We start from the raw sequence: 18,959 nt of genomic DNA, 5'->3' as shown, positions 1-18,959 counted from the left end.
TATTTATTCATTTAAAAAAAAAAAAAAAACAACAGAGAAAGCCCAAGCAGGGGGAGAGGCAGAGGGAGATGGAGAAGCAGACTCCCTGCTAAGCCGGGAGCCCGACGTGGGGCTCGATCGCAGGACCTGCAGATCATGACCCGAGCCAAAGGCAGATGCCCAACCAGCTGAGCCACCCACGTGCCCCAGTAGTTTTCATTTTTTTTTTTTTTAAATCTGGGTAGAGACATTCCTTATCAGATGTGACCTGCGCATGGGTAGAAAAGAAAGCAGTTGGAAAAGACCCACTTTGTGACCTAAGCTATAATCAATTTTGTGACCTCTCCATGGATGTTTGAAAAGAGGCAATATTATGGAAAATCCTATTTTTCTACCCATCTATCTATTAGTCTTCTACTGCTTTGTAACAATTGACCCCCAAACAGTAGTGTCCAACGACAGGCAACAATTCACTCCCAGTTTCTGTGGCTCAGGAACTGAGGACCAGCAAAGGGGGAAGGTGCCACCCAGGGTCTCTCGAAAAGGATACGATGTTGGCCAAGGCTGCCGTGCCGGGAAAGCGTGACTCGGGCCAGAGGATTTGCTTCTACGATGGCTCCATTCCTCTGGCTGTTGGCAGAAGCCACGTGGGCTCCTTGCCACATTACAGCTGGCTTCCCCGGAATGAGTGACGTAAGGGACAAAGAAAGAACATGAGCTGACCAGAAGCCGTGATGGCTTTCAGGCCCCAATCTTGGAATGCACCATTGGATGCACCATTATTCCTGTGTACGCCACGGGTTACACAGACCGCTCTCAGGGCCCAGTGGGAAGGGAGGACACAGGGCTCTCTTGATCTATTTATAGACATGGCTAGAAATTTCTTTAACCTTATGAATTGTGTTATCAAAATACTTTGTCCATTTTTTTCTCATTCGTCTATCAACTGAGAGAAATAGTTATTGTCAACCACTGCTCTTCTGAATCTTTTTGTATTTGCACACTTTTTGTTAATAGGTTTTGATTCCATATTCATCTGCAGTATGACGAATGAAACGATTTTTTCACTGTGGATCTTACCTTTGATCATTATAAAATAGCGGCGCATTTTGGTATCTTTCGCTCTTGGTGCTGTGCTGACTGGTCAGAACGTTCCCACCCCCGTTTTCCGTTTGTTTGCCTTTCCCTGATCGCGTTTGCCTGCTGTTTTAAATTTTAATCTCTCCTTAATATTTAATTTCTCTTTTGTTTTGGAAGAACCTCTGGTAAACAGCATATCCTTGTAAGTTTTTTTTAATAAAAGAAAACACTCGTTTACTTTTATCGTTATGACAAACACATTTGGTTTTAATGCTTTTGTCTTCTTTGCTTCTCTGTTTTTCTGTGTGTGTGTGTGTGTTCCAAGTCCTCTGGATTTTTCTCTACAGATTGTATTTTTTACCTTCCTGGCATAGTCTCTGAGGAATCTGTAAGGTTAATTAATCTTGTTAATTCTGTATTTAATTGTTTTTTAAAAGATTCTATTTATTTTTATTGGAGAAAGGGAGGAAACATGAACAGGGGTGAGGCACAGAGGGAGAGGGAGAAGCAGGCTCCCCGTTGAGCAGGGATCCAGACGTGGGGCTCGATCCCAGGACCCTGAGATCAGGACCTGAGCCGAAGGCAGACGCTTAACTGACGGAGCCCCCCCAGTTGTAAACTTAAGAACATTAAAATGTATATGTTTTCAAAGTTATCTTTTAATTACACTAAAGCATGTGTGTTGTTTTAAATGTTTAATAATCTTAAAAGAAAGTAGCAAAAAGTCACGTTTCATACCCTGTCTCTCCCCCAAAATTCATAGGTGGGAATGCTAACCACCCCCCTCCAGTGACAGTGCCTTTGGGAGGTGACCAGGTCATGAGGGCAAAGCCACAGGAATGATATTAGTTTCTTTCCTTAGAGACCCCTTCTGCCACTGGAGGAGACGCTACGAGGGAGGTCTGCGAACCCGGCAGCGAGCTGTCACCAGAAGCCAAATCTGCCGGCAGCGTGGTCTTGGACTTCAGCCTCTAGAACTATGAGACTTCTGTTTCTGTGGCTTAGAAGCTACTCTTCTTTGGGATTTTGTTATAGCAGTCTGAACGCTATTTCTTCCCACCTCGCCTCTGAGATCCCTTTCTCAAGCCTATTTCATCTCGTTTTGATTTGGGTTTTGGCTCACACCTCCGTAATGCACTTCTGTGACCTCCCTTGACGTTGCCCTCAACATCCCGTGGCGGAGAATGAAGACGTGTCCCCGCACTTTCTCTCCCGCCCCGACACCCCCTTCCCTGCTCTCTGTCCATCTATTATGGCACCCGGTGAGTTAAAATCATTATTTAGAGTTTGGGTTATTGAGATCGTACAATAAGGAGTTAGAAAAAAAACACCACTGAGGTAAATACCGTTACTATGTTTACATTTCCCTCCTTGTGTCCTCGATCTTCTTAGAGTTAATATATACATTTGTTCATAATATTTAGTTAGATATTGTTATTTGGTTACACGACTGATGAGGTCACGGTCACGATTTCGTCCTAAATTCTCTAACACCACACGATTATTACAGCAGACGCTTCATGAGTCTCTCCCGCTGCACCTGATGGACCTCTACAGTCCTCCCAGAGCTCTGCTCTCCCCGGTTGCCATCCCCCTCCCCGTCCATGAACACGCAACTTCTCTTTCCTTCCCACTGGAGTGTGCGGCACCTGTTTCCCAGATCAGGTGTCTCCCAGGGGCTTCCCGAAAATGCCCGAAGGATGCATTTCCTGACCTTCGCTTGACAAATGCTTTGCTCTGCCTTTATCCTTCGCCTGCACGTGGAGCGTGCCCTGAAAACCGCTGCTCTGGGAGCACCCTGACTGGATTGTGCTTTTGTCTTCCAGTCCGCTACTGAGGGGGTGAACTTGGGGCCTTTTGTGTCCTTTACACGTGGTCTCTTCTTCTCTCCGAAGCTGTTCAGATCATCTCTCTAGCGCCGTAGTTCAAATATGCCTGTGAGGTTCCTCGACGCACTCGTTTAAAATTCACCTCACTGGGTCCTTTCTAGGTGTTTTCCTTGGGAGTTGAGCTCAGGGACTTTGGACACCACGACCTTGGGCTCTTTCTGGTGGATAGTGGTGGCCACGAAAGAAGTCTGAGTGGGGAGGGCTGATGACTCCCTCATAGCTCTGCTGCCCGATGCTGGTGCATCCAGATCAGAAGAAGGTCTTGCACATACGAAAATCCTTATTCAACAAATAACAGGCACCGGAGAGTTCAGGCAAGGTGACTGGAGGCAGGCTCAACTCCCAGCATCTGTCTCTCCCTCGCTCCCCCTACACCTGTACGGATGGCTCGTCCACTGCTTGCCCCAGCAAGCAGCGCTGCCTTGAGCTTACAAAACTGTGGGGTTTTCCCTTCATCCCTGGTCGGGTGGCCCTACCACGGTCCTTGCTGACCTCGCTTCGGGAGGATGGGGGCCCCCCAAGCGAGAAGACCTTGGACCCTCCTATTACTTCCCGAACAAGAACTTCACGGTGTCCCGTCTGCCTTTGGCCAATTCCCATTGCTCCCAAAGGCGGATTTTTGACAACTGTGTCTGGTTTAATGCTTGTTTTTTGTGGAGCGAATTCACTGAGCACTTCATACCATCACAGCCCAGAAGGACCTCAGGCAGACTGAGGTTTAAAAACCAGGGCGCCTGGGTGGCTCAGTGGGTTAAAGCCTCTGCCTTCGGCTCAGGTCATGATCCCAGGGTCGTGGGATCGAGCCCCATATCGGGGTTTCTGCTCAGCGGGGAGCCTGCTTCCCCATCTCTCTCTGCCTGCTGCTCTGCCTACCTGTGATCTCTGTCTGTCAAATAAATAAATAAAATCTTTAAAAAAAAGAAAACCTTACGGCCGGACAACCTCGACAGATAAAGAAAGGTAAGGGATAAATGCCATGGCCACTTACGAGTAGTAATTATAAACTTAATGTGTGATAACGGTTGTCTAGCAAAACCTGACAGCCACTTACTGGCAAAATGTTAGAAGCTGTCTCTTCAACGTGAGAAGCCGCTCCAGGAGCTCCAAACACAAGTGGATTTTTTTTTTTTTTTGAAGATTTTATTTTTAAGTCATCCCTATACACCCACCGTGGGGCTCAAATGTAGAGCCCCGAGACCAAGATTTGCATGTTCTACTGACTGAGCCAGCCAGGTGACCCCCAACGGATTTGACATAGGAAAGATGTTGTAGGTCAGGAGATGGCTGGGACAGTGACCTTGGAATGCATCACCATCTTTGAGGGTGTGGCTCCACAGCTGGGATCCCGAGGTCCTCGTGCGGTGCTAACCTCACACCCGTGGGGCTGGAGACGGGCAGCTGGTCTGTGCACATCTCCCCACCAGCACCGCAGGAGAGAGCTAGGACTCCATGTCCCCGTATCTTCCACGTATTACACACGTGCCTCTCTTCCAGACCCTAAACCACTTTTGGTATCCTACAAAAGCAAGGCAGTCGGGGAAACATGGCTCTGAACCTTCCAGTTCCCATGCTACAGAGTGGCGGAAATGGGGGTGCTGGGTGGCTCAGTGGGTCGAGAGTCCAACTTTTGGGTCAACTCAGGTTGTCTCTCTGTCTCCCTCTCCCTCTCCCTCTGCCCCTCCCCCTGCCCACACTCGCTCTCTCTTTTTCAAGTAAATAAATAAATACAATTAAAAAAACACACACACACACACACACTAAAAAAACCCAAAGGGGTGGAAATGGTCTGCGGGTCCTGCAGAAATTACGGCATGCAAATGTGTAGAAAAATTCTGCCCTAGTCTTTGGACAGAATAAGAAGATCTACTTTAGCTCCAAACCTGTCTTGAATTTCCCTGGGTCCCCAGCTCGGGGGAAGCGAGGGGAACAGCTTGTGAACATTCATGCAACGTCTGTCGTTCACGGACGGGGCTTCGAAACTTGTGAACCTTGGCTAGACGTGGCAGAAGGAGTCTGTCTTCGTCTGGTCAGGCTGCTTTAACCAAATGACCTTAGACGCACGGCATATAAACAACACACATTTCTTCTTCTTCTATTCTGGAGGCTGGAAGTCCAAGACGAGGATGTGAGCAGACTCGGGGCCTGGCAGGAGCCTGTTCGGGTTCACAGACGGGCGGTGGAAGGGGTGGGCGAACTCCCTGGGGACTCCTTCACGCAGGTGCAGATCCCACTGGTGCGGGACCTCCCGCGGTCCTTTCCTCCAGTACCCTGGGGGCTAGGATTTAATAAAGGAGCTTCAGGGGGAAGCCAACATTCAGTCTAATACCTGGAAGACGGCGTAGCTAACCCTCATGTTAGACTCTCGAATTCTGACCACGTTCCTATGAAGGAGAAAACACATGTGGTGCTTCCTACGGAGGAGGGAGTCTCATACTGGGAACAGGTGCGCCGTTTCTCTGACTCCACTGCCCAGCCTGGGGACCCAGACCCTGCCCAATAGGACACCCCAGGTCTGCTCCTGAAGGTGGAGGTGCTTGTCCCATGTCAAGCCGAAAGCACCGGGGTGGGGGGGACTGACTGTAGCCAAAAGCCATCTGGGAAGTGGCCGCTGACATCTGTTTAAAGCCCTGGCTGTGGGTCCCCTGTCGTGTTTTTCAAGTTCAGTCCTACTTTTTTGTCCTTGGAAGGGTCATCTCGTTTGGCCAAGGCTCTGTGGCAGTGCCCCCCAGTCCTGGGACTCACAGTGGGAGGCGGTGGGGCTAAGGGGCCCTGCAACGTATTCTGGGGGACAGTCTGTCTCGAGCCAAGCAGGACTCCTCTGGTGACGCTCATGCTCCGTGTAATGGACAGAAGAATCCCTGGAAGTCCACAGCCTGCCGGGCCCGCGGCCCCTCGCAGGGCTCAGAGCTGAGAGCAGCGGCTCTGGAAGATGCAAAATGGATTTCCAAGGTTTCAGTCCGGGCCTGCGGAGAGAGAAGACAGCAACCTGAGCCTGGGCCCCCCTTCCCGTCCCCGCTGCGTGGGGGTGTCACGCCCCGTCCTTGGCGTCCTGTGTCCGTCCGACTTGGTGCTAGAGGCTTGGATCTTGCAGAACCACAGCCGCCGCAGCAGGAAAGCCTCCCTGGGGCAGAAAGGCAGGGAAATGTGGTTATACGGGAGCCCTCCTCCCTGCCATCTGCGCACACCATCTCTCCCTCCTCACCCCCTCTCCAGGCTCCCACGTGGATCTTTGTGTAATTAATTAATATTGCATTCATCAGAGCTTAATTCATGTTCTTGTAATATACAGGATTAAAACAAATCCTACGAAGAGAGCAGTGATAGGCTCAGGCTTTCCAGGCTGGGAGAGAGGATAAGGAGCCCCCATGACAGCCTTGTCTGCTTGCCCGCCCTCCCCAGCTCTGAGCACGGGAATGCTCAGCACAGGGAGCCACCCTGCTCCCCGCCCACCGCTCCCACCCCTGCCAGGGAACACCTCAGCCTCCCTCCTGGGGCGGGGGCCAGGCTGGGAATGCATTCGTCAGGCAGAGCAAGCCGGGGTGCGGGGACAGGACAACGGGGTGCAGGGGAGGCCTCCGGGCGGGTCTGATCCGAGGGCCCCGCTTCCCTGCAGAGATGCTAACAACGCGCTGTGCCTCCCGGGGCCACTGGCCTCTCTGCCACCGTCTGCGTCCCACGGCAGCGAGGGCTCCTGGCCAACCACCTCACAGAGCAGCACGGAAGGGAGACTACATGGAGCTTTCAGGGTGTGGATTTTGCTCTGTGACCAGAGGGAGAGGAACGCAGAGGACCAGCACGGTGGGGGCTGGGCTGTTGAGGGTAAATCCTATTGGGGTGCCCGGCAGGCAACATCTGGGTGCCCCCGAGTGTTGATGCCGGCTCCAGACTTTGCTCTGAGGCTGCTCAGTGCACGTGGGGGTGTGTATAGTCTTGGGGGTGCTGAGGCCAGCTGAACGCTCTGTCTCAACCAAGCCTCTCCCTCATGTCCTCCAAGCAGAGGCCCCTGTCGCTCTGGCCGTGGTCCCCAGGGACCTTGTCCCAACACAGTGGTTATCTGGGGAGAGCAAGAACAAAACCAGGGGGGAGGGGGCACCCGGAACGACAGCAGCCACCGTCACCAGGGAGGGGGTTGGGTCACAGCCCTGCCTTTGTTGACCCCTCGGCTCTCACCCCTTCCTTCTCTCTCCTCCCCTAGCACAGCCCCTCCTCCTCCTCCCCTGCTTTTTAATGCCTTCCTTTCTGCAAGGTTCTTGGTGTTGCCTCCCCATCCCTGAGCCGCCTGCCGAAGAAGGCCTCAGTGCTGTCACCTCTCCGCAAGCTTCCAGGAGGTCCGCGGCGTGGGAAGAACCTGCAAGCATCCTGGGTGCGCAGGGCGGGCGCCCCTCCTTCCTCTGCTGGTGTCCCCCGTGTGCAGCTGTTCCATTCCTCCGCCCCCTCCCTTCCTCCCCCCTCCTTCCACAACTTCCCAGGGGCGGTGGGGACGTGGGGGGACAGAGGGGATGGGGGCAGCGGGACCAATGTTGAGAAGAAAGGCTCACCTGTGCCCACCTGTGCGGGGGCCAGAGCAGGCAGAGCCCCGTGGGCCAGGGCCAGGACCAGGTCCAGTGTGTCGCTGTGTGCGGCCAGCTGAGGAAGCTTCTGGAACGCTAGCTCCTGTGATAGCAGAGAGCATCCAGAAGGGATAGAGCAGGGTGGGGGCTGGAATGAGCTTTTCTGCTCTCCGTCTTGGTGCAGAGCTGGAAATGCCGATTGGCTGTGAGGCTAAACGAGACGGGACGTAGACAGGGTGATCACAGGGCAGGGAACGGGCATGGACTGTGTGCGCAGACGGGAGCCCCTTTGCGCCCCCACCGTGTGGACACAGGGGCCACCCGGTCTCCCGGGAGATGGGTTCTTCCTTTTCTCCCTGCTGCCTGGAAGGGATGGGCCAGTCCGGAGGGTGAGGCTCCTTTACCCTCCCAGCGGTAACCGACCACTGCCCCCGCCAACTCTCAGCCACACTCTGTTGTAGGGGGCTGGTAAGGGCCCCCGGGGACCATGCCGCTGGTGGTGGCTATTCCACCGACCCTTGGAGAGCCGGGAGGGACGTGCTGTTGCAGGCCGCCTGCCTGGCATCCTTAGGCGGCCTGCTGTCTCTCTGTCCACCGCTGGGACGACGTGGCTGGAGGAGAGGGTGACAGAGAGGAAGATGTTCTCGGGACAGCTGGTGATTTGACCTGACACGTGTCAGACAGGCACTGGCCTCCTGCCCGCATCCCCCTGGGGAAGAGCCGCGGCAGCTGCGGCTCCCAGAGCTGGGAGAACCGCCCCGGAAAGCAGAGGATGGCCGCTAACGAGCCCGCAGAGGGGTTTCCCAACCCAGGGGGTCAGGGGGAGCGGCAGGGGTGGTGGGTGCTGTCTGCCTGCTGGCCAGGCCCCGCCATGAGGCTGTCCTTCCCTCCCATGCTCCAGGCCGCCTCCTGGGTGGTCTAAGGTTGACCCTGGAAACCACCTGCTCCCCTCTCTTATCAGGACAGTGCTTCAAGTGTGGAACTTTCTGGAATGTGCTCTCTGCCTTTGAGGCACGTTTTTATTATTTATGTGTAAATCACCCTCTGGTGTATTTATCCTTAAAGATAAATAAAGTCAGTGGCTGGAACCGGGGTTCTTACGGGAGAGCCCTCGAGACGATGCCAGACACGGGTCCTCAGGAAGCCCCTCTGGCGGGTGGGCAGGGTCTGGAGTGGACCGGACACCCCGGCCCACTCAGACCCCAGCACCTAGGATGCCGAGAGAAGGTCTTTGAAGAGATAATTAGGGTTAAATGAGGTCACCAGGGTCGCCTTGATCCAGGGTGACTGGTGTCCTTCTAAAAAGTGGAGATGAGGACACACTCACAGAGGGAAGACCGTGTGAGGACACGGGGAGAAGTGTCCATCTGCAAGCCAGGGACAGAGGCCTCCGCAGAAACCGGTCCTGCCCACACGCCTGGATCTCGGAGTCCAGCCTCCAAGAATTTCTGTTGCTAACGCGGCCCAGCCCGTGGTGCTTTGTTGAGGCAGCCTGAGAGGACGAGTACGGAATCTCTTGGAAAATGTGAACCCAAAAGTTTATTTCTAGAGGCTCAGTCGGCTGAGCATCCGACTCTTGATTCTGGCTCAGGTTGTGACCTCAGGGTCCCAGGATCGAGCCCCGTGTTGGACTCCGCTTTGCTGGTCATGAAGCCTGCTTGGGATTCTCTCCCTCTGCGCGCGCCCCCTCCCAATAAATAAATAAAATAAAAACAAAATTTATTTCTAAAAGGTACATCCCAGGTCCCTAAAAACATCTGCTCTGATAGGAGAAGAAACTTCTGGAATGCGTGTGCTGGGCCGCGCCAAGATGTTTTCGTGCTCCAAGCCCCCTGGCCAGCACATCCCCCCTCAAAGATGTTTTCTCAAAACATGCTCTTTTAAAAATGTATTTACACAACAGACTGACCTTTAAATACATGTTTAAGGAGCAATTATGACTATGCTCACTGTCAGAGTGAGACGGCGTCGTTCACGTGCGTCCAGTTGGTTGGATAAATAATGAGTTTGCACGTTTGTTTTTTTTAAGCCTACCACCTCCTGTAATTACGTGTTTACCTTTATGATGATGCCACACCACTCTCAGTTTTAGCTACGAATGGCGGTACAGTATTCCAGTAAGAGAGAGAGGAATGACTGAAGGAGGGGGACCCTGGTACCTGCCCGCCCCTGCCCCAGGGCACATCTGCCGATGTCCCCAACTCTGGGAGCCGCTGTCACGCACCACGGGCGCGTTGCCTCCTGCAGTTTTTCGTATCTATGACCCACGTGCTGAGAGGGCCTCCCTGTGTGGGGACCAGAGCGTGTGGCTCACCCTCGCTGTCGCGGGAGAGGGGACAGCACGTGACCGCTGCTAGGGGGCCTGGCGGGCAGCGGGCGCTGAGCTCTGCTGCGTTCTACAGACACGCGGCCTCCATCGGTCTTCACACCCTCCCTCCTTAGCTCACAGAGGCTTGGGTGATGATGTCCGCACCTGGGGGTGACCATGCCTTCCTTTAAATTTCCTAAGCAATCAGGATCTTATGCCTGGACTACTAGGGACAGAGCCCTTACCTCATACCCTCGACTCTGGAGTAAATGAAAGAAGTCACATTGTGCCCATTTTACAGATGGGGAGAGAGAGACACACAGAGAAGCTGTCATGTGGCCCAGTTCTGGCACTTGTGATTTTTAGGCCTCATATAGATACCTGGTGCTCTTCCAGAACAGTCTGCCATAGGAAATTTGGGGACATGAAGCCATTTGACAGTGGGGTCACTACCTCTACAGGGGTCAAGAAATTCTGCTGTAAGAAGATGTTGAGTCCAAATCTACTTCCCGAGTCAGGGATGGCTGCTTTCGCTGGGAAGCTTAGCTACAGAACACGTTGGGACCACGAGCCCCTTAACATGCTTTGGGTGGCAGGGGTCACACAGCGCGCCCCAGAGGGCAGGCCCTCCTGCTCTGCAGCTTGCTAGCGGAGTGTGTGTGCATGTCTGTGTGCGCGCGTACGTGCGCGTGTGTGTGTGTGTGTGTGTAGAGGGGCCCCCCATTCTCATTACCTGGGCTCTCTCCTGCAGTGATTAGAAAGGAACCAGAGAAGCTAAAGTCAAAGGAAATGGGAAAATTTTTTTTCTCTAATAGCAAAATCAGGCAGAAGAAGAGCTCCAAAGTGTTACTTCTTAACTCAGCTTTTTCAGGTTCAGGAGAAAAGCACTCAAATTGGACTCTAAACCAGGCAGGTTTGGGGCCGGGGACATCTACCTGAAGGCATCCAGAGTCTGGACGCTGCACTTTGACAAGTGAACTGGAGGGTCTGCTGCGGTCCCAAGACAGGCGGAGGGCGGCAGGCCAGGCCTCGGGCTGTGCCAGGAAGGGCCTGAGCAGCTCCTCTGGGTGGGCTCCCTGGGCCACACCCCGGAAGCCTGGGTACCAGCCCTCCCCGACCATCCCACCAGCCCGTTGTCTCAGAGCATCTCTGAGGACGCCTTCAAATATTCTCAAAGCAAAACTAACCATGACAGAAACCAGGTCAGCCAACACCATTTGTCATTAAGAAAATGCAAATCAGAACCAAAGCATGACGTCATGTTCCACCTACGGGGGTGACGGTGGGGGGGAGGAGCTCATTACTGAAAAAAACGGAAAATGACCAGCATTGGTGGGGATGTGGGGAAGCCGGAGCCCTGCTGCACAGCTGGGGGTGAGGGTGGGGGGAGAGGTGCGGTGGGGGAGGGGCATGTAACATGGGGCAGCCTCCTGGCCAACGGTCCGGTGGTTCCTCGGTAGGTTAAATACAGAATCACACGACCCAGCACTCCCAGCCCTGGGCACATGCCCGCCAGGCCCGAGAGCAGGGACCAGAACACATTCTTGCGTAGCCACGTTCACAACAACGTTATTCCCAGTAGCCCAACGGGGAACCAGCCCCATGTCCGTTGAAAGCAGAACAAAGCCCGACCTGATGCGTCCAGACCCTGGAAGACGATTCAGCCTTAAACAGGCGTGAGTACAGGGTGCGCACAGCATGGAGGGACCTTGAAAACCTCGTGCTGGAAGACCGGAGGAGGGTGTCTCCGCCCCTCTTGATGCCAGGGGCCTTAACTTTTCCTCTCTTTTTCTTCCTTTCTTTCAGAGGACAAGGTCATCTACTTCTTCTCCATGCTTCCTGGTCCACATCGATCCCCCCAGCTAGATGGATGAACAAGGTCAAGGTGGTTTTCTCTCCTTCCTGAAATAGCTTCTGAGACTGACTTTCGGGACAACCCATTCCCTGGGTTGCCTCCCGCATCTCTGCTGTCCAGCTCAGTCTCCTTGACTGTGAACATGGGCGGGTCCCTTCTTGGACATCTCAGGCAGTGCCCACCTCCTTGGGGCCCAAATCTCCCCCACGGCTTTAGGTACCGACTGCGCTGACCCCCAAGTTCCCATCTCGTCTGTCCTGAACGCCAGGCTCGTGTGTCTGTCTCTGGCACATGTCTGCGGGGTGCCCGATCGAGACAGCAAACAGCATGGCCAAGCTTGTGCTCCAGGTTCCTGCCTCCCCAACCCGTCCTGCTTCAGGAACAGCAAAGCCACTCACGTGGTGGCTTGGGCGCTCCCTGTCTCTTCTCTTTCGTCACAGCCCATAGCCCGGCTCTCAGCAGCCCCAACCTGCTCCACCCAAGCCTAACCTAGCCTTCCTCCTCGCCCCAGTGATCTTCCATCTCCTAACAGGTCTGCCTGATGCCCCCACGCCCCCTCCAACAGCCTCCTCGCCGAAGACGAGCCAGGGCGAGCCTTTGGCAACTTAAGTGAGACCGGGTTAGTCCTCTGTTGGAAAGCCCCTACGACTTCCAGCTCAGAAAAAAAAAAGTGCAAAGTCTTTATCTTGGCCTCTGAGGCCCAGCATGAACCAGTCCCAGTTCATTCCTCTCTGAGCCATACTGCCTGCTTGTGTTCCTTGAACATGTGTGCACTGTGCTGCCTCAGGGCCTTTGCACTGGCCATTCCCTCACCCTGTGATGCTGTTCCCTCCCGAGTTCCACATGTCTCACACTTGCATCTGTGTCTGTCCATCAGAGAGGCCTTCTCCAGCTATGCTGACCTTGAAGGGCAGCTGTTTTCACTCCCTCTCTGCACACCTTGCCTTGTTCCCACAGCCTTTATGCCACCACATATGTGTATAATTACTTACTTGCTTACTGTCTCTCTGCCCCACTTCGTGAGGGCCCGCGTTTTGTTTTGGGTACTGTGTCTCTAGGGCCTGTAGTCGGCCCTAATACATGGGTGAAATAGAGTAGCCCAGTGCCTTTGCCCGTCATCTTGAAAAGATCTGGGCTAACTCTATCTATCTATCTATCTATCCATCCATTTATTTTTAAGTAGGCTCTGTGTCTAATGTGGGACTTGAACACATGACCCTGAGTTCAAGAGTCCCATGTTCTGGTGACTGAGCCAGCCAGGTGCTCCTGGGCTAACTCTGGAGATGTTATGGGACACAGAGGCCTGGATGGTGAGATGTCAAGCCCAGAGGTGAGTCAGTCTGAGCTTGACTTTCCCTTGTGTCTCTGCCTCCAAGTTTTGGGGTGCTTTTTCCATTTATACTCTCCTTTGAAGGCAAGAGGCCGGGACAACAGGGCCAAGATGCCAGGAGGTGATCTGAGGTCTGTGGGGGACATCAAGGAAAAGCTATATCCCCAAAATCTAAGGTGTAGACCCAATCTGCAAATACCTTGCATGTGGTCTTTAAGGGGATTTGGCTCCTGGCTGAATGTCTGTGGTCTCCTCACTGGCCCCAGCTTCCAGGCCCCCTGGGCCTGGGTCCCCCTCGCTGCACTCTGTCCAGGTGTGGACAAGAGACACTCACATGCCTCTGACGTTAACAGGGAGGCGCGGGGAGAGCGAGTCGGGGCAGGGGGCGCCCCTACCACGCTGGCCTGGGACCCAGCCAAGAAACACCTTTCTGGCTTGGCTGTCCTGGAGGGAGGGAAGGGAAATCTGACAGCCCAAGGACCCCAGGGTTTTCAGACCTGTCCCATCTGGCAACAGCTAGTCTGAAAAGGCGGGGGGTTTGTCAACAAAGAGTCAACCGAATTTTATTCCCTGAATCCAAAACTCCTGGGTGGAGAACTCGAGGCCAGATGTCAGAGAATGGGGAGCTGCAGGCTCTGCATGTCTCCCTCCCCACCTGCTTCTCTTCTGGGGTCTGCACTGGGCAGCCAGGAAAAGCAGTGCCTAAGGGCTAGAGCTCACAAGGTGCCCTTGGTCTCGTCCGTGGGAAGCAAGGAGATGTCCTTTCCCTGGGATGCCGCTCACCGCCACCCCTGCCAACAGGCAGCGATGGACTTGGTGGGAGCTGCGGGTCATCTGGGGCAGTGATCTGCCGGTGGGGGGGGGGCAGCCCACCAAACAAGCACCTGCCTTTGATCTCCAGCATAGCCCTGGGGGGAGGGGTCTTTCTGCTGTGTATGGTGTCTTTACATTAACCCGTTGAGGAGAGAATTTAATTTGTAATAAATCTGTATTACGGTGGAGGTTCAGTGCCCCAGCGACTATAAAAATTAATTCCTTATCCCAAACATTATTATACAGCTTTTGCAATGAGTTGGCTTGTCGTTGGGTTGCTGGTTTGGGCCACGGAGAATAATCAGTGTCACCGAACAGCGTCATGTAATATGTCCCCTCTCTCTGCAGCCCTCCACCGGCCTCACCCCCGTGTCTCATCGCCAGCTGGATCCCATTGTAATCAGTCTTGTAAATGGGCTACGCTGGGCCATGACTGCCTGTTGGCTTTGACGGTCAAGAAAGATGTTTTCTTTCTGTTCCTGAGTGGCCAACTCTGTTCTGTGTTTTCTCCTTCTTTCAAAGTACTGTGTGTTCTTGGGGAGATCATTTTTCTCCCGAGCAGATGAGGATTCTGACAGCTGTTTAGGAAGGAGATCTCCTTAACCTGGGACCCAAGGGGGGCTTCCAAAGGTCTCAGAACACCTTGAAATTTCTGGAAAATGTTGTGTCCACATGCACTGATAAGCACTTAGTTCCCCTCTGAGGAAGTGAGGTGGGAGGTTTCTGCAGATGGACAGAGGGAATCCACCTCTCAAAGGATAGTAGCTAGTATTTATTGAGAAGTGATATAGACCAGACACCCGAGGTCTCTAACCTGGTGTTTATGGACCTGTAGAGGTCCAAGAGCTTGGATGAGGCAAGTTTACATTTTTAGTTTTGGCAAAGTTATACTGCAGTTTAGTATTTCCTTCCATTATAAATGGACTCAACACACCACTGTGGTTTTCACAACTGTTTCTTCACTACATGAATATTGTTGCAGATATCTCAAAATATTCTTTATGCCCGACATCACTTGGAAATCATGTTGGTTATCGAATCAGCAACTATGCTTTATTTAATACATTGAGGAAGAAGCACATATACTATGGCGATCTTTACGACGTATTTTAAGAACGGGTATTCATTGTCATTTGTCACCACTGTAATTCTATGCATTTCATTTTATGCATTTATAAGTATTATTCTGAGACGGAGTCCATGGCGGAGCCACAATTAAGCACCACTGGTGTGTACTAGAGCACGCGCATGCATCTGAGACGATGCTGTGTCTGAGTTTGGACACCTCTCCCACTTCCTACCTGCCTGGTCTGTGCTCTACTGGTTCCCTTTGAAATGGGGACAACAGCCACCAAACAAGGGTGCTGAATGGTTAGAATTGCTGGTATAGGTGAAAGTTTTGAGGCTGCCCCAGGTACGACATCATACTCTTTACATCAGTTTTCTCATTTAATCCTCCTGCAACTCTATAAATTCAGTCCTAGAATTATTCCCATTTTACAGATGGAGACACTGAGGTTTATTTTAAGGAAGAACCCAAGGTCAGCTAGTTAGGAAGTGGTAGAACTAGATAGAAGTCCAGGCCATTGGACCGCCAATCCCCCGTGCAACACGTGCTTTCATTTTTTACCCATAATATTTACCACGCCTGGCACTCTTTATTCCTTCTTGTAGATCTGAATTCTCTATGGCATTATTTCCCTTCATCCTGAAGAACTGCCTTAGGCATTTCTTGTCATGCCGGGTTGCTACAGAGGAATTCTCTGAGTTCATTATCTGCAAACGTGTTTGTCTCATTCTCATTTTTGAGAGCTATTTTCACTTGACATAGAGTCATGAGCCAACAATCCTCCCACCGCCTCAGTTCTTGCCTCCATTTCTTTAAGATTTTTGCACCCTTATCTTCTGGCTGTGACTATATCTGTTGAGAAAACAGCTATAATTTTTATCATTTTTTTCTCTGTATGTAATGCATCTTTTTTTTTCCTGCCTGCTTTCAGGATCCTATTTTTTTCTTTTTCTTTTTAATCTTTCTTTCCTTTTTCTTCTTTAGCAGTTTGGCTATAGTGTACCTAGGTATGGGAAGCTTTGAGTTGACACTGCTTGAGGTTCTCTGAGATTTTTGGATCTGCAAATGAACGTTTTTCATCAAATTTGGAAAATTTTAGCTATTATTTCTTCTGCCCCATTCTCTTTATCTTCTCCGTTAAAAACTCTACTTACATTAAAAAAAAAAAAAACCCTCTGGGGCACCTGGGTGGCTCAGTGGGTTAAGCCTCTGCCTTTGGCTCAGGTTGTGATCTCAGGGTCCTGGGATCGAGTCCCTCATCAGGCTCTCTGCGCAGCAGGGAGCCTGCTTCCCTCTCTCTCTCTCTCTGCCTGCCTCTCTGCCTACTTGTGATTTCTCTCTGTCAAATAAACAAATAAAATCTTAAAAAAAACCCTTCTGCTTACATATATGTTATACCACATAATTTTGTCCAATAGATTATCAAATACCTGTTGGTTTTCATGAAATCTCTTTCTCTGTGTCCTTCAGATGGAATAATTTTTATGGACCTGTTTTCAAGCTTCCTAATCCTTGGTTTCATAACATCCAATCTCCTAGTCAGTGAATGTCAAATAGTTTACCTTTAAGTTCTGGAATTAACTTGGCTATTTTTTAATAGTTTCTATTTCTTTCCTGAGATCCCCCCTATTTTGTTCATGACCGACCTTCATTTAAGTTCATGAACACATTCTTAATGGCTGTTTTAAAGGTCTCTTCTGCCAAGATAGGTTAGCTCAGCTCTTTTTCTATTAATTTCTTTTTTCTCCCCTTGATACAAGTCATATTTTTCCATCTCTTCACATGTCTAGTAATTTTCGATTATATGCTGGACATTTCAGAAGATCTGTTGTATGGCGTCTGGATCATCTTAACCTACTTTAAAAAAATGTTGAATTTTGTTCGGCATGCAGTTCAATTCTTGGTGAATCCTTTTCCTCCTGCAAGGTTTGGTTGTATTCTTTGTCTGGGTGGACCCGCTTTGGTTTTCAACTCGGATCTACAGTGTGGCCCTTAACCTAAGACATGATCTTTACTGCTAAGACCTGGGCTTTCTGGGGCCTCAATTTAATTTAAAATATAGGCTATAGATTGATGCAAACTTCTTTTAGGGCCTTTGAGGGTGCATCACAAAGAGAAAGTAAGTTATGCTGGGTAAGGGGGTGAAGATAAAATATAATAAGAAGTATATTTGCCTGACTGTTGGTAGAGATCTGCTGAGTATATTCAGATGGTGGGGGCAGAGAAAATGCACAGTGGTCACAGATCTAAGTCCTAAATAGGAAGTCACAAGACAATACAGACGAATTGCCTGTATGGGTTTGTGACAGAGCCGCTTCTCTATAGAGTTCTATATAGAATTCTATATAGAATTACAGCGTAATTCTATATAGAATGCTGTAATTCTATATAGAAAGTTCAAGGATTTACTTATGATTAGATTCAGAGTCCTTGGAACAATGTTGGAGAGGCAAGCTGGTTATTAAATGTTTTTAAAGAAATACTGATGGGTTATATTTAGATACCTGTAGTGACCACTTAATGTACTCAAATGTCTCGAAGTTACTTAGTAAGGACCAGAACAAATAGATAAGTTTACTTTGTGACTGTAATAGTACCTCTTTGTAAGCAAATACACATTATAACAGATGTACCTGAAAATAGTTCCTTTGTTTTGTTTTGTTTTTAAATATTTTATTTACTTATTTATTTGACAGAGAGCACAAGCAGGGGGAGCAGTAGAAGGAGAGGAAGAAACAGCCTCCCCACTGAGCAGGGAGCCTGATGCGGGACTCAACCCCAGGACCCTGGGATCATGACCTGAACTGAAAGCAGACGCTTAACCAACTGAGCCCCCCAGGTGCTCCTGAAGATAGTTTCAATAGAGAGTAGATTTTCCCCTATTGTCTTGGGTACATGATTAAGTTGCTTACATAACTCCTTAATTCAGGCAAACAGAGGACACACTTCATTTTAGCCCAGGTGGAAATTTGGAATGAGAAGTATCTGAATTAATAAATTAAGATAATAAGGGGCAACTGGGTGGCTCAGTGGGTTAAAACCTCTGCCTTTGGCTTGGGTCATGATCTCAGGTCCTGGAATCGAGCCCTGCATCGGGCTCTCTGCTCGGCGGGGAGCCTGTTTCCTCCTCTCTCTCTGCCTGCCTCTCTGCCTGCTTGTGATCTCTCTCTTTGTCAAATAAATAAAAATAAATAAATAAATAAATAAATAAAGATAATAAATTAATAAATTTTGAAGGTAAAAGTGGTATTTGCTGTCAGAGGCACAAGGTTGAGACTGATCACAGGTATCGTTCTGTTTCCCTAGTATTATGTAATAAGCCCAAACTTAGGAGTTATTTAAACAAATGACTACCTTAATTTTGCCCACGGGCTCAGTGGGGACAGCTTTTCTCTGTACTATGCAGCATCAAATGGGATGGCACAAAGGCTGGGCCTCGAGTCATCTAAAGGTATGTTTACTTACAAGTCTGGTGGCTGATGCGGGCCATCATCCAGGACCTTAACCGTTGTCCCTCTATGCGGCTTGGCACCAAGGGTGTGTCTGGAGAGAAGGAGTCAGGCAGAAGTTGTATCGCGGACTGATTTTTCCCTCCAGCCCACTGCTATCCTCTTTTCATGTCCTAAATGCCCTGTATATCTTTCCACATTCTATGCAGCCTCTCCTGTTCCTCCAGATGGGCTCAGATGGGGACCCCCAGAACCTTGTGTGCCTCGTCCTGTGACAACATGTGACACTTACGGGAGGGCCTGAGTCCTACCACTTGCCTCATTCTGATGGGCTCTGACAAGGATAAACTGAATGGCTTCAATCCTGTAGAGGTGCTTTTGCTTTTCAGAGGGACCATCCGAGCTGGACCTCCATGTTAGAAGCCCCCTCCCCCCAGGTTCCTAAGGTCCAGACCTTTCCCTGATGCCCGGCCTCATCTTGGTCTACTGTGCCATGTTCTCTATTGCCTTGGTTTCTCAGTAGTTTCTGACCAAGCCAAGGGATTTGGAGCTTTCTTTCTTTCTCTAAGGACTTGCCTGTCAAGGAGAATTAGCTTGAGAGGAAATGGGAATAAGGACTTGATGTGAATTAAAGGCA

The sequence above is a fragment of the Lontra canadensis genome, unplaced genomic scaffold (genome assembly GCF_010015895.1).
Source record: "Lontra canadensis isolate GAN:19392208 unplaced genomic scaffold, GSC_riverotter_1.0 scaffold41, whole genome shotgun sequence".
Classification (NCBI taxonomy): domain Eukaryota; kingdom Metazoa; phylum Chordata; class Mammalia; order Carnivora; family Mustelidae; genus Lontra; species Lontra canadensis.
Note: the sequence above shows the minus strand (reverse complement) of the source record.